At 35.7% G+C, this 15000-nt stretch overlaps 1 long non-coding RNA gene across 1 annotated transcript in view; it reads left to right on the top strand.

Moving 5' to 3' along the window:
• The window catches only part of LOC135225039 (uncharacterized), a 181890-nt gene that overhangs the window by 100335 nt on the left and 66555 nt on the right, over positions 1 to 15000 (top strand). The window contains exon 2 of the long non-coding RNA XR_010316891.1: positions 6563 to 6723. This is a non-coding gene — a long non-coding RNA (uncharacterized LOC135225039). The remainder of the gene's footprint in view (positions 1 to 6562; positions 6724 to 15000) is intronic.

Here is a 15000-nt window from a genome sequence, read left to right as displayed (position 1 = left end):
TAGGAGGAGGAGAGAAGGGTGGAGGAATGGGACGTAGTAAGAGAAGGTAAGGTAGCCAGGAGGAGCTTTGTTGGAGCGAGTGTTGCTATCAATTGATGATGTGTTCCAGCCACCGTTTGGGGCAGTAGGCTGGGCTTTGCGCATCGGTCATATTTTATGATGAGACTCCGGTACTGACAGCGAGAATAAAGTGCGCGCCCGGCAGATGGTCAGGTTGAAGAACTGTCTTCTCAATTCTTCTTCTTCTCTTCGCTCCTCCTTCTCGAAGGCTTAATTCTCTTTCGTTAGGTCATCTTTGCTAGGGCGCAAGTTTCCTTTCTGGGAAGTTTCAGACGCAGTGGATGATTACGATTATAAACCGATACGCATTTGCTTCTTTTTATTTGATCCGTGGAAAATATAACAAGTTTTTTTTTTAATAAATATATATTTGACATACATCGCAGTGAAAAAATGAGAGAAAAATGTTGGTTGTGACAGCTATTTTTAGATGTATATTATAGGCAATCACTTTACCAGATAAACAGGCACAATACAATAATTTATGTGTATAATATATGTGTGTGTATGTACATATATTATATATGATATAACATAAATCAGTGACGTCCTGCAAAGCTAGGTAAAGTCAAAATGGCAATGGGTCAATGTCATAATGAAGTAGAAACCAAGGGATGATGACTAGTAAAATTGTGTCTTACATAAACATACAATCTTGAATGACTTCCTCTCGTTGAATAACTCTGTACACTTAATACGTATATACATACATATATAGTGTATATATATGTATATATATATTATGTATAATTTATAAGATCCCCAGACTATATTCACAAATTTCAAAAATATAATTAATCAGATTAGACGAGACGCTAACTGAATAAGTATAATACTTTATATACTATAGTCTGTCCTCACTTCGTTCATTTCGTCAGTAAATATATCTCCTTCATTGTATTGTTTCTGTATTTCGCTCATTTCAGAAAATAACTTCCTTATCACTCAACGAAATTGATTTGATTAGGATTGTATCTTAAACCGCCCACAGCCACAGGGACGATCTAAGAAACATCCAAACTGCCAGAACTCACTCGCCGACAAAAGTGAATTGCTATCGAGGTGGACGACGAGCTATAATAATAAGCCTTGCGCAAACCGCACTATCATATCAAAGTTCAAGAAGTGATATTGTATAATAAAATTGGCAACGCGTGAGATTAGCCAATAAAGGGGATAAATAGGATTTAGCTTTTACGGACAGAACTAATCAATTAACGGGAAATTTAATCCTGCCGATTGTATGCGTGCTCTGTGCACATGTACACATATATACGTATTTCAGCTCTCCTTCCACTGCGCACTTCGATGCAGCCACTGAGCTCTGTAGGGGAACTGCAGGCTTCAGGTTGTAAAGAAAGCGAAGTTTTGATTTCCTTTTATTCTCCTTCTTGGGCGATTTTCGAAAGAAACAGCGAAAGGTAGTAAGTAACCTTGCATAAAGATACCATTGGAAGCGGAACTCTGCAAGCCTCATAAATTATTCTGGAGACCACAATACTGAGCAGCTTTGTCGACTGCTAAGCATCGACGCAGAAGAAAAGGAGGAAAAGAGAGAGAGAGAGAGAGAGAGGAAAGAGAGAGGGAGAGAGAGAGAGAGGTGAAATTATTCAGTATTCACAATGTTGACTCTCAGTGTTTTAGAATGAAATTCACGATAACTTGGGGTGGGGTTTGGGGGAGGGGTAACCCCTACCCCTAACCTTCGAGTCTGGACGGGTTTCCTCCACATGGAATATTTCCTAAAGATAAGTCTTGATTTTCGTGATTTAAGGTATTGATGTAAGACCGTATAGTTGGAATAATAATATTTAGTATGAATAAACACAATGCAATACACGATTGATTAGTGACAGTAATTTATGAAAACTTTGTTTGGGAATTAAAGATTTTTGTAATGAAACTAAAAGTAATTCAATAAGTGAATAAAACCCAATTTCATTCGGAAAACTATAATCATCAGGGCACTGTTCATGTCTAATTCTTTTTTTTTTTTTTTATTCTTTCGAATAAATTTAATCGTGAGAGCGAATTTTAATTTACCTTCACAATTAATAGACAGATAATATCAAACAGGTAATTAGAATATATGTAAATTTAACCTGATGACCAAGGCATGGAAATGTAACTGTAAAAGAGATTAACGAGCGATTCACATAATACAGAAATGAGAAGATACGAGGCAAAAATGAATGAAAATGGGGATTCGGATTAAGAAGTATATGTAAATTTAACCTGATGACCAAGGCCTGGAAATGTAACTGTAAAAGAGATTAACGAGCGATTCACATAATACAGAAATGGGAAGCATACGAGGCAAAAATGAATGAAAAGGGGATTAGGATTAAGGAAGCAGAAGTGGACCGAGTACTGAAGGATGCAGTATTAAAGGATGTAGTAGAGTTAGCAGGGATTGTTTTCGGATACCGGCAGGTAGCAAGAGTGCAAAGATATGTATAATATCTTAGCTTAACCAGACCACTGAGCTGATCGACGGTTCTCCCAGGGCTGGCCCGAAGGATTAGATATTTTTACGTGGCTAGGAACCAATTGGTTACTTAGCAACGGGACCTACAGCTTATTGTGGGATCCGAACCGCAACGAGAGATTAATTTCTATCACCAGAAATAAATTCCTCTGATTCCTTGTTGGCAGAGCGGGGAATGGGACCCGGACCCCGAGATCGGTAGTCGAACGAGGAACTAAAGCAATAGTGAATAAATTTATAAATGATAAGATGAGAAATAAATTTAGTAAAAGAAGACTATTCTGTATGGAAGAAAATTTAAAGATTTATGTTAATGAACGAATGGCTCTCAAAATAAAAAGTCAAAGCAGAAATGTTCTCTTAAGTGAAAGCAGTCAGTCGATAGTGTGAGAATCTTGAAGATTTGTTAAATAGGAAGCATAGTATAAAGATGAGCAGAGCTGAATAATACAAGAGTGGAAGGGGTTAGTGTAAGTTTCGGAATGCTTGAGGAAATTACTGTTGAGGATATCAGGAGGTCAAATGAGATGGAAGAATGAAAAGGCAGAAGGAGCGGAAGAGATTACGAGAGGCTAAAGGGAAATGGCGAAAGCGTTTGAGTGGCTGACACAGGTGTATAGAGTATGTCTGGAAGAAGGAAAGATTCCAAACGAATAAGCATAAGGAATAAAGAATCCTTAGTATAATGACAAAGGTTACTGAGGAGACCACCCTTGACAGGGGTGCGCAGTTGTTTGATGTACCACAGGTGTAAGGTTAGATTTTCATTAAGATTAATAGCGAAACAACAGTGTGGGTTTAGACTGATATGATGGCGTGCGGAACAGGTGTTAGCTGTGAGGTAATTATATGAGAAGTTTGAAAAGAACGTGAAAACGCTGTATGTGGCATCACCAGACATAGGAAAAGTTAGGCCAGTGATAGAATCAGCAGAACAGAAATGGGGAAGGTGTTGATATCGACAGTAATTGTTAAAAGTGACTAAAAAAACTTTTATTATGAAGCAAATGTTTCTTGGGATATGTAGCAGAAGAACTACTGGCTTGTTGGAAGTGGAACTCATAAAAGATATGTTATATTTTCTTATGGATGGTGAGATGAGGACAGTCAAAGAAAAGACACTGGAGATAGGGATACAAAAATGGGATGTGAATAGAGCGTGGCATAGATAATGTTTCACAGATATTACGGGAGATAAACAGTCATCCACGTTTCTAAGGCAATAGAAAAATCAGTCGCACAATGAAGTCTGCCGTTCGGGAGAGAAAATGATAAATCATTGCCGTGAATGGTGAGCGAGCGGCTAAAACCCACACAGTAAAGTTCCGTGGTAGAAACTTTCTTATTCCGCTAAGCTCGTCTTAAGTAGCTTCTTCTTCTTCTACGTCTCTGGAAAACTTGACGCTCGACCTCATGTTTCACTTATCGGAATATAACGATGAAAGATATCGAAGACAAAAAGTATTTTGGGACATAGTTCTCTTCTCGTCCACCCGATGGTGTTCCTAGAATTCTTGGCTGGTTTAGACAGCCAGAATAAAATAGCAAATATAGCCTAAAACGCTAAATTTACGTTTTATGTTAATTTGCCATTACGGAGAGCATTTACAGGGAAAGATCTTTTTAACTCTTAATGCTAAATTCATACTTATCTTGCATTCCTCATACATCCTATCTCTCTCTCTCTCTCTCTCTCTCTCTCTCTGTCTAGATACTCCGAAAATAATTATCCTTCTGCCGTACATATCTTAGTTTACTCACGATGCAATCTTCGTGATTTTCAAGCTGATTATAAGATATCCATACAATAAGGAATTTTCAGTCATTTATAAGTATATTTCGAACTCTTGATTTAGAGGCTTATTAAGCTTTCCTGATGAATTCCCAAGTATTGATTCCTGTTTCGGCATTAATATCACAATGCAAGTAATATTTTGTACTAATTTTTACCTTCCAACTTTTCCAATAATTCTGAGTGAGATACAGTCAGTTAGATAGGCTATACGTCATATCAAAATACGTATAAAAATTTTCGAAAAATAAAATTTGCATTGCGCAGCACAAACGGCTTATTTAACCTTCGGCTGAGGTAAAAATGTAGCTACGAGTATATTGATCGACATTTTGACAGGACGGGTACTGAGGTGAGAGGCAGCTCTTCTTGGAAACCGGTGCTGAGAAAAGAGGACAAGCGAAGTCTATATTATTTATTATATAGTATATATATATAATATATATAATATATATATGTATATATATATATATATATATAAATATAAATATTAATATATATATATATAGTGATATATAATATATATATATATATTATATATATATGTGTATATCAGAAGCAGAACTAGGCACTATGCCGGACCTCTAAGTAATTGGGGATATAATACACAATGTTGTAAAACCCTTATGTAGTTATATAAAATATATATTTCTTGAAGTACAGTAGATTAAAGCTTTCGACCATCAGCTGTGGTCTTTAATTTATTGTAGAAAAAAATATATATCCTATATAGCTACATAAGGATTTTACGTACATCATGTGGATTATATCCCTATATATATATTATATGTATATATATCCATATATATATATATATATATATATATTATTAAACATATATTATAACATAATATATATGTATGTATGCATATATAATATATATACATGTATATGCTCAACTATTCTTGACATAAAAAAATATTTAATCCGATCATCTAAATCACTGATGCGACACTGAATGGAAATTACCTGTGGAAACAATTAGGCCAACTTTCCATTTTAAGCAGACCTCTTCATTCATGTCAAACATGATTAGCTTCCGAAACTCCCTCCCCTATGGCATAGTCGTCTTTGATTATGACGTCACATGGGTAGCACACCGGTACCTAATGATCGGTCATTTCTTTAGTAAGGTGGAGAAAATACATTAAATACAAGGTGTCCATAAAGTCCCATTACCATTCTGAGCAATAGATACTTGTAATGGTACTGGGACTTTATGGACACCCTGTATTTTCTCTGTGCTTGTACGTTAGGTCATGAACCTTTTGCAGAGTGCCTGGACGCACGCACGCGCGCATTACATTACATTATATATATATATATATATATATATATATATATGTATATATATATATATATAATATATATATATATATATATATATATAGCGCCTAAGCAGCGAGTCATGCACCTGGTAGTTGGATCACTGTGGTGGGGCGCAAATCAGGGAGAGGTTGGCATGGTCTTGATTATCTCTTTCTAAATAACCGATGAGTCACCCCCTCTGTGAGGAAAAGGCCTATGTTAAAAAAAAAAAAAATATATATATATATGTATATATATATATATATATGTATATATATATATATATATATATATATATATATATATATATATATATTAGTTCTGGTAATCTTCTTAGGTACGAAGATATGTAAATGCAATTGAAAATTCCCACATAAGGAAATGAAAAAGAGTTTATTAATAAACACTCTCAGAAGAGGTCCATTGGAGGACGAAACTGTTGGGCATTTTCTGATAAAAAACTTTTTATTTTCCTATGCGAAATACAATTGCATCATATATATGTATATATATATATATATAATTCATATGTACTTATGTAAGTATACTAATACATACATAAATGAGTGTATTTATAGTATATTGTTACGTGTACGTATAGTAATTAGACGTATTAGACCAACTAATAAAAAAACAATGTGCTCAAAAGAACTCGCAACTAACTTTTCACAGGAAGTTTATCACGGAATATGTCTCTATGCAGAGAGAGAGAGAGAGAGAGAGAGAGAGAGAGAGAGAGAGAGAGAGAGAGAGAGAGAGAGAGAGAGCTGAAAATCTTTTGGAGACTGATACGTGTAATTTCTACCGAATTGTTTTAATATAAAAAGGCGGTTGATAAATTGTGGCATATCTTTCACTTAAATTTACCTGAATATCACAACTTTCTAATAAAGGCCATCTTTCTTGGTTTCCAGAACATGGATGGCGTTGATCGGGTAACATTCAATAAACTTAAACAAAAAAATCTACTGACAGCATGAATCTGGCCCACCTACTTCCATGAGCACGAGAGCGAAGCCCAAATTCCTCAGTGTCCGAAGTCACTAAGGTCATCCATCCCATGGAGTTGCTAAAGGTGAGTTTTAGAATTACATTGTGAAAGGTGAGTTTTAGAATAACATTGCAAAAGGTGAGTTTCAGAATTATATTGTGTAAGGTGAGTTTTAGAATTACATTGCGAAAGGTGAGTTTTAGAATTACATGGCGAAAGGTGAGTTTTAGGATTACATTGTGAAAGGTGAGTTTTAGGATTACATTGTGAAAGGTGAGTTTCTTCGACGTGGGTCTTTCTGAAGACTAGAAACGTAAATATTTCCGCTTATTCCCACAAAGGAATTAAATAATAATTATGCCGCTGCTTACTTAGTCTTTCACTGCCTCACCAGTGAAGGTGTTTAATATATAAGAATATTAATGATAATGAACTAAGGAACCTCCGTGACGAGGCTATAATATTGACAATTAAAAGCCACAGTAGCGTTAGAAATATATTTTTGGACAATGCTAAAAATTACTAGGAGAGACTTTCGGATACTGCTCCATAGGACTGAAGAGGGATACGAAGCAGTATCCGAAAGTCTCTCCTAGACATTTTTAGCATTGTACAAAAATATATTTTTAACACTACTGTGACTTTCAATTGATAATAATAATAATTATAATAATGATGATAATAATAATAATAATAATAATAATAATAATAATAATAATAATAATAATAATAATAATAATAATAATAATAATACTTTTATTTTGTATAGAACTCTATTCACCTTATTACTGAGAAACTTCTATACAAAATAGTCGCGTTTATTTTGTATAGAATTCTATTCTTCTTATTACCGAGAAACTTCGATACAAAATAAACGCGGCTGAAATAGCCATTATTTTCAATGAAACCTGTATTAATGAATGGTCCTTCCATCATAATAATAATAAATAAATAATAATAATAATAATAACATAATAAGTAACTAATAATAATAATAATAATGTGCAGAAGCCAGGTAACTGTGTCGTACCTCTAAATAAATGGTGATACAATCCACAATGAAGTAAATTCCTCTTGTAGTTTAAAATATATATTTCTTGTATAGGATTAAAGCTTTCGACCATCAACTGTGGTCTTGTTCACTAAAGTGTGAACAAGACCACAGTTGATGGTCGAAAGCTTTAATCCTATACAAGAAATATATATTTTAAACTACAAGAGGAATTTACTTCATTGTGGATTGTATCACCAATAATAATGTTGCAACGATTAATAGTTCCAGTCCACATTAAGGCTTGACAACTACTATCTACGCAATAGCATATTCTATTTTCACTCAATAATTTATCCATACAGCTCTCAATAAGGAGACCGAAGGGGCTGGCAGACGATGACTTTCTGTAACCCTCTTGAAGGAAGGTATTAAAAACAAAGGAAAAGAAAAGGTTAGAGACAATTCCATGACTTAGCTTGAGAAACAAATTAAACTCTAGAAGCGGTTGATGTTCAAAATTCATTTTAAGCCATCAACACAAAATTAATTTCAAGTCATCAACACAAAATTAATTTTAAGTCATCAACACAAAATTAATTTCAAGTCATCAACACAAAATTAATTTTAAGTCATCAACACAAAATTAATTTCAAGTCATCAACACAAAATTAATTTCAAGTCATCAACACAAAATTAATTTTAAGTCATCAACACAAAATTAATTATAAGTCATCAACACAAAATTAATTTTAAGTCATCAAGATATAATGAACTTCATGCAATCAAAATATCATTAATTTTAAGCCATCAACGCAAAATTGATTTTAAGACAGGAACACAAAATTATTTTTAAGCCATCAACACAATATCAATTTTAAGCCCTAAGCACAAAATAAATTTTAAGCCATTACCGCAATATTAAATGTAAGCCATGAACACTATTACTTTTTAGCTCTAAGCACACAATTAATCTTAAGTCATCAACACAATACCAATTCTAATCCATCAATACAACTTAAAAGGTGTCTAATAACTACACAACTGGGACTCAAGCCAAGTAAACATACTAAATACATTAACATTTCCAAACAAGACGACTGATACGACTCTTCTAAAATATATCTTACGAAAACTTCCTTGTCGTTTTATTCGAGTTTAAATTTGAAAGTCAACGCCTTCATTTATCACCAAGGCATACTAATGAAATTCAAATTCGGGAAAATATCATCGAAGCCAGCTTTCTTGGACCCGACTCAAACTTTGCTGTATTACAGTTGAGAAACTGCAGGGAAATCCACTTTAAATCAAGCAAGAGACGCTCTAGCCGAGCCAAAATACCAAGCAGAAGGATGAATCAGAGATGGCATATTAGAGAGGAGGACGCGTTCTACTAGATACTTTTTACGCTTTCCATTTTTTTATTTGTTAACTGCACATACCATTTCCATTTCGTTCAAAGGTAAGTAAATTGCAACAACGATCAATATTGCACATGCCATTTCCATTTCGTTCAAAGGTACGTAAATTGCAACAACGATCAATATTTTGTAAGAACCTACATCAACAATTCAAACATTTGAAAAACAACAATTATAATTCAAGAGACAACTGTGACAATAGAAATATTAGCTACTAGCTCATTAATTTCATAATCTTTGCAATTAAGATCGTTCATTTTTTCACTGATATCATGAAAAAGAAAATACAAAATGCATAATGTTAGGAAACGTAAAACAATTATGATTTTCATAATTAAAGGACTTTAATCTTTTATGGCAAATGGATGAGAAAATAAACCTGTGAATATCCCAGTGATATAATCTAGCTTTATGATCAATAGGACAAGCAGGAAAAAATGTAGCATTTGTGTTTCAGAGAGAGAGAGAGAGAGAGAGAGAGAGAGAGAGAGAGAGAGAGAGAGAGAGAGAGAGACTAGTAATTAACATGAAAGATATATATTTGCATCAAGTCGTGATATAGCCTCTCTTTGACAGTTCCTATTAAGATAAGCGTTAAAAATTCTTCCAAAAGATAACAGAAAGAACAGAAAGAAAATCTTGCTATTATCAGCTAACCGAGACTTTTACATTACAGATTCCTTAAGCATAACATTTGCTTTCTTATAAGCAAATTTGTAGCAACAGAATCTGAAGGGATGCTGCTAAAACCCCTTCCTTAATTTGCGTTTTAATTACTCTCGACAAAGATCTGCAGTGATAACCCTTTGTTGAAATCAACGTAGACCTCCGTAGACAGAAGCTTTAACTGTATTCTATTACATCTGATTGTGACGAGTTGTAATTCATATGAATGCCATCCTCCAATGAGCATTAACTATTTTTGGACGAGTCTTTCGATTTCAAGACGATAATTAACGAGTAACTTCATCTTCATTGTTGTTGTTGTTTCCCTTTTTCTTCTCCTTGACAGGCCAATGAATGAGCTTTGTAACAGGTATAAAACAAGACCCAGAAGAGGCCAGAGAGGCGTAATGGATGGATGAACCGTCAGACACGAACAGAAAGGCTACTTCCTGCCACTTTGATTCCCGACGACCAAACGATACACTTCTGTTCTGTAATTTATTTGGGCAAAGTAGCAAAGGTCTTAGGGAGGATAGTCTTCCATTTTCTACCTCACAGGGCGGTTCCCAACTCCATCACCGGTAAATGGAAATGATCGCATCGTTCAATACCTTCTCTTGCGTTACGAAACAGCCTGTTTGCGCCGATCCACGGTTCATCCCCTGATCACCTCTGAGTGCCTCTAATCATACTGATACCCTCATTCCTGATGCCCAATTACCAATCGAGTTACGGAGATGGTCGAGATTCCTTATCGAAAGGGAACGGATCACCGTTTCCTTTCTCCTCTTTCGAGAATCATTACTGATCGAGGAGATTACGACACTAATATACCTCTGACTTCTCAGTGAAACATTACAGAGCGACGGCAGGAATGAATCATGATTTGGTATACTCGTTTTTACCCCTTGGGAATATACGTGCATCAATTAAACACAAGACCTTTTTTTTTTTTTTTTTTTTTTTGAGAATCATTACTATTCCTCCCAAAAGCAACCCACCCCCTTCGGAGGAAGTCATTACATCAGCCCACTAAACGTCCGTGGTTCTTATCTCGGAGCGCTTGCCGGGTCTTTGCGTATTCATTTCCTCTGTTATCTGAGCAAACCGAATTCTCGTTTTTATAATTCATTCCTCGTTCTTTGCAGCGCCAGTCATGGCGATAAACATCACGTGACCACCACCACCTCCTCCTCCTCCTCTCTTACTCCTCCTCCTCCTCCTCCTCCCTTCTGCCGGGGATCCACAACCGAAATTTATCCATCCCGACCCACCTCTGGCTCGCAAATCATCCGGCTTAAAAAGGTGAGAAACCGGCCAGCCACCATTGCCCGCCAATAAAGATCCATTATCCCAGTATTTACGGCAGCTATTCCCACCACAACAACGGCGTCTATCCTTTATCATCGACGAGTTACAACGATAAAATAAGATCCTGCATCGGTCCCGAGTCATGTCTCTTTTCCCCCTTCGCGTTCATTCTCCTACTCCTCCTCCTCCTCCTCCTCCTCCTCTTCGCCTTGTAGTTCATTCTCCTTCTCTCTCCTTCTTCCCCAACAAATCATGTTTCCAACAAGGGGGTGTAAATAATCTACCCAATCACCAATTTCCTCTCTCCAAATCCCCCAATCACCAAAACCCACGGAAAGAACTAACTACCAATCAAACAGCCAATGATTACACACCAACGCGTCTGAGCAAGGAGATAAATATTTGGAATTGGCCAATCAGACGGACGATTACAAGGACCTTAGGAGTTAATCGCTAGACAATAAGTTAGCGGAGGGATATAGACTCTAATGGACGACCTCCAGAGCTATCATTAGTTGGGTGGTTATATTTTCAACCCTTCTTTTTACAATTCCTCTTTTTTTTTTTACTTTTTTTTTCTCTAGGGGTATCAGCAACAGCAGCAGCAGCAGCAGCATTAGGGAAGATATCCAGCTCCATAATATTTTATATAATGAGGTGAGGCGGCCAGACGCTATCAGAGTAACTCGATGACGTTAATATGATTTTATTACCAAAACGTCTTTCGTCTCCGGCAACGTTTGATGACGTTTGCTGCGAGAAAATGACCGGCGCGAAAAACGTTCCCTCTTTGTATACACTTCCTCTGAGCACTGTTTCCCCCTCGTCTTAAATCGACAGGAATTCATGCCAACGCTTCATCTTCGACATTTCACCGCCGGGGGAATAATAGCATTTTGATATCTAATGTGTGTTTGTATGTGTCTGGATGAGAAAGACACAAGAAAGAGAGCGAGGAAGAGAAATAGAGAAGAGGAAGAGAAAGAGAGAACAAAAAGAGAAAATGGGAGAGCTTGATTTTCTTACAACAATCTGTGAAATTAAAACGGCATGGCCTTTGTGATTGTTTGTATTTCTGAGAGAGAGAGAGAGAGAGAGAGAGGTTCGATTTCCTTACAACAATCTGGGAAATTTAAACAACATGGCCTTTGTGATTGTTAGTATTTTTGAGAGAGAGAGAGAGAGAGAGAGAGAGAGAGAGAGAGAGAGAGAGGAGAGAGCGGGTGAACTTGATTTCCTTACAACAATCTGTGAAGTTAAAACAACATGGCCTTTGTGCTTGTTTGTATTTTTGAGAGAGAGAGAGAGAGAGAGAGAGAGAGAGAGAAGCGTTACAATAATCTGTGAAATTAAAAAGACATGGCCTTTGTGACTGTTTGTATTTCTGAGAGAGAGAGAGAGAGAGAGAGAGAGAGAGAGAGAGAGAGAGAGAGAGACTCGAACCCTTTACAACAAAACATTCAAATACGTCTTTCACAAAGCAAAATTCTCCTGTCCTTGATAAACAAAAGAAAAAACAGCAATTTGCACTGTATAAGTCAAATGCTACACGAGATTCTTACACCACCTGCTAACATGTGGTAAATATGTGTGTGAGTGTGTGTGTGAGCGTGTGTGTGTGAGTGAGAGTGTGCGTGTGTGTGTATGTGTATGTGAGTGTAAATACTGCCGTGTAAGTGGGTGTGGATATGCGACATACTGCTCTTCCGACAATCCTGGCTTGGCAAACCTTAGTTAAAACTCTTCACCTACAGCGGACGAGATTTAACTTTCCAGTCACACTTGACAGTTATGGCTTAGCTGTAACAACTGTTCACACACGAATGACGACTCAGCATTAATATTCACACCTGGTTATTCAATAACCCACCTCTGACAATCCAAGCGAAAGTTACGCGCTTGGTTGATTTTTGTTTAATTTTACTCATGCGAGCCACACTAGCAAGCATGCATGCAGGTGCAAACAAGCGCATAAACTTACACATGCGAAAATATTATACGCATGCACTCTCTCTCTCATTACATACGTGTATGCGTGTGTATATATATATATAGTATATATACACACAATATTTAGTCATTTTTTTACATAAGATCAATCAAAACTTTGGCGTTGTATAAAATTAGTGGTATGGCAATTAAGTAATTTACAAATCACAACAATAAAACAGATAATTCAGTTTTACACTAACCAAATCTTTAAGTACCCTGACACCAAAATAAGATTATATTCACAGAATGTTATTTCATACTCTTAATAAAAAAAGACCAATCTACATGTAAAATTATAATAAAAGTAACAGGGTCTTGTTACATTCTAACAAAGACTTGATATAATTGAACCCCAATACCATCAGTTTTTACTCCCCAGCCATGCTAATTATATACTCTTCAAATTTTACGTCTTTGTAAGTCATCTTAATTTCTTCTGATAACTACTTGCATTATCAGCCATGGCTGGTGGCAATTACTTATACCACCTGCTGCCAGAAGTTCCGGAAATAATAACAAACTTATCTCTTTCGATATCACAGTGTTCTCTCTCTCTCTCTCACTCTCTCTCTCTCTCGATATATATACATACATACATACATACATACATACATACATACACACACACACACACACACGTATATATATATATATATATATATATATATATATATATATATATATATATATAATATATATATCAGCGTGAAGGTGGATCATTGGAAACATTGTAATTCACTGTAATTCTTTATTTCCTACGTTTCGTAATAACTTTATTACATCCTCAGGGAATCTGTTAGATAATAAATAAAATTACTTTAAAAATTACTCTAAAATTCAACATCATTTACAAATTACAACACAGAATAAAAAAAAAAATTACACACACACAGAAACAAAAGCAAGACCAAAGACCACTAACTAACCTTATGCAAAGAAGGCAGAAGATAGAATGACAATACATAAATAAAAGTTATCTCAGTAACAGTTGTGTGGAGGAGGTCTGGGTATTTAACTGGGAAACCAGTTGTTTAATAAGTAATGATTCAAGGATGGTCAGTTCATATACATTGCTTGTTTGGCCTATGTGTGTGTATGTGTAATATGTGGCGCGCGTGCGCATGTGGACCAGCAATTGATCCTAAAAAATATTAACATTTTCTTTGACACATCTGTTTTTACCTAAAAATATTATACATTATAAAGTTGTGCATATCGATAATAACTAATGTCCTTTCCACTTATCAATTATAATATCATTGTCGATTTAGTAAAATTAACATAACTTGTTTTCCTTAACTTGTTTTCCTTAGCATGAAACAGTATCCGTCATGAAGATATTTCGTTCAAAGATCTGATTCGTTTTTTCCTTGACCTTGACCTTGACGGCGGACTCATTCCTATTTTGAACAGTATTCCAAAGCCTCGCCCTTGAGCTGGACATGTGAATAATCAAATTGTATACCTGCTTTTGTCTTCTATTCGGTTAGACCAGGGGTCCTCAAACTTTTTAACTCCTCAACCCCCAGTAAAGTTTCAAATTTTCTATCGACCCCCTAGTATTTAATAATAATAATAAAAAAACACCAATGTCAAAATCAATTTGAGTATATATTATTAGTTTAGTACTTGACATGCAGTATTATAAAAATGTAAAACACAGTAAGAAAATATGCTTAGAACTTTAGATGTACGAATATATATAACTTCATTCTCCGACCAGTTAGTTATTTATCGAACCACTTTTGACCCTCTGACTATTCTTCGACTCCTTGGATGGTCCTATTGACCGCTGGGTGGGGGTCGATCTCGACCACTTTGAGAACCCCTGGGATAGACGAACATGAGGCACCCTCAATTTGAACAGTCTTTTCAGTTGAAGCAAAGAAATAATAACGTAGGTATTCTCACACCTGGCTGCATTTACCCTTTCCCCTGAGACTGAATGAACTCTCGGGAATGGCAGCGGCTGAGCCTTTG

This window comes from Macrobrachium nipponense, chromosome 12 (genome assembly GCF_015104395.2).
Source record: "Macrobrachium nipponense isolate FS-2020 chromosome 12, ASM1510439v2, whole genome shotgun sequence".
Taxonomy (NCBI): Eukaryota; Metazoa; Arthropoda; class Malacostraca; order Decapoda; family Palaemonidae; genus Macrobrachium; species Macrobrachium nipponense.
Note: the sequence above shows the minus strand (reverse complement) of the source record. Positions and strands in the feature narration are given on the sequence as shown.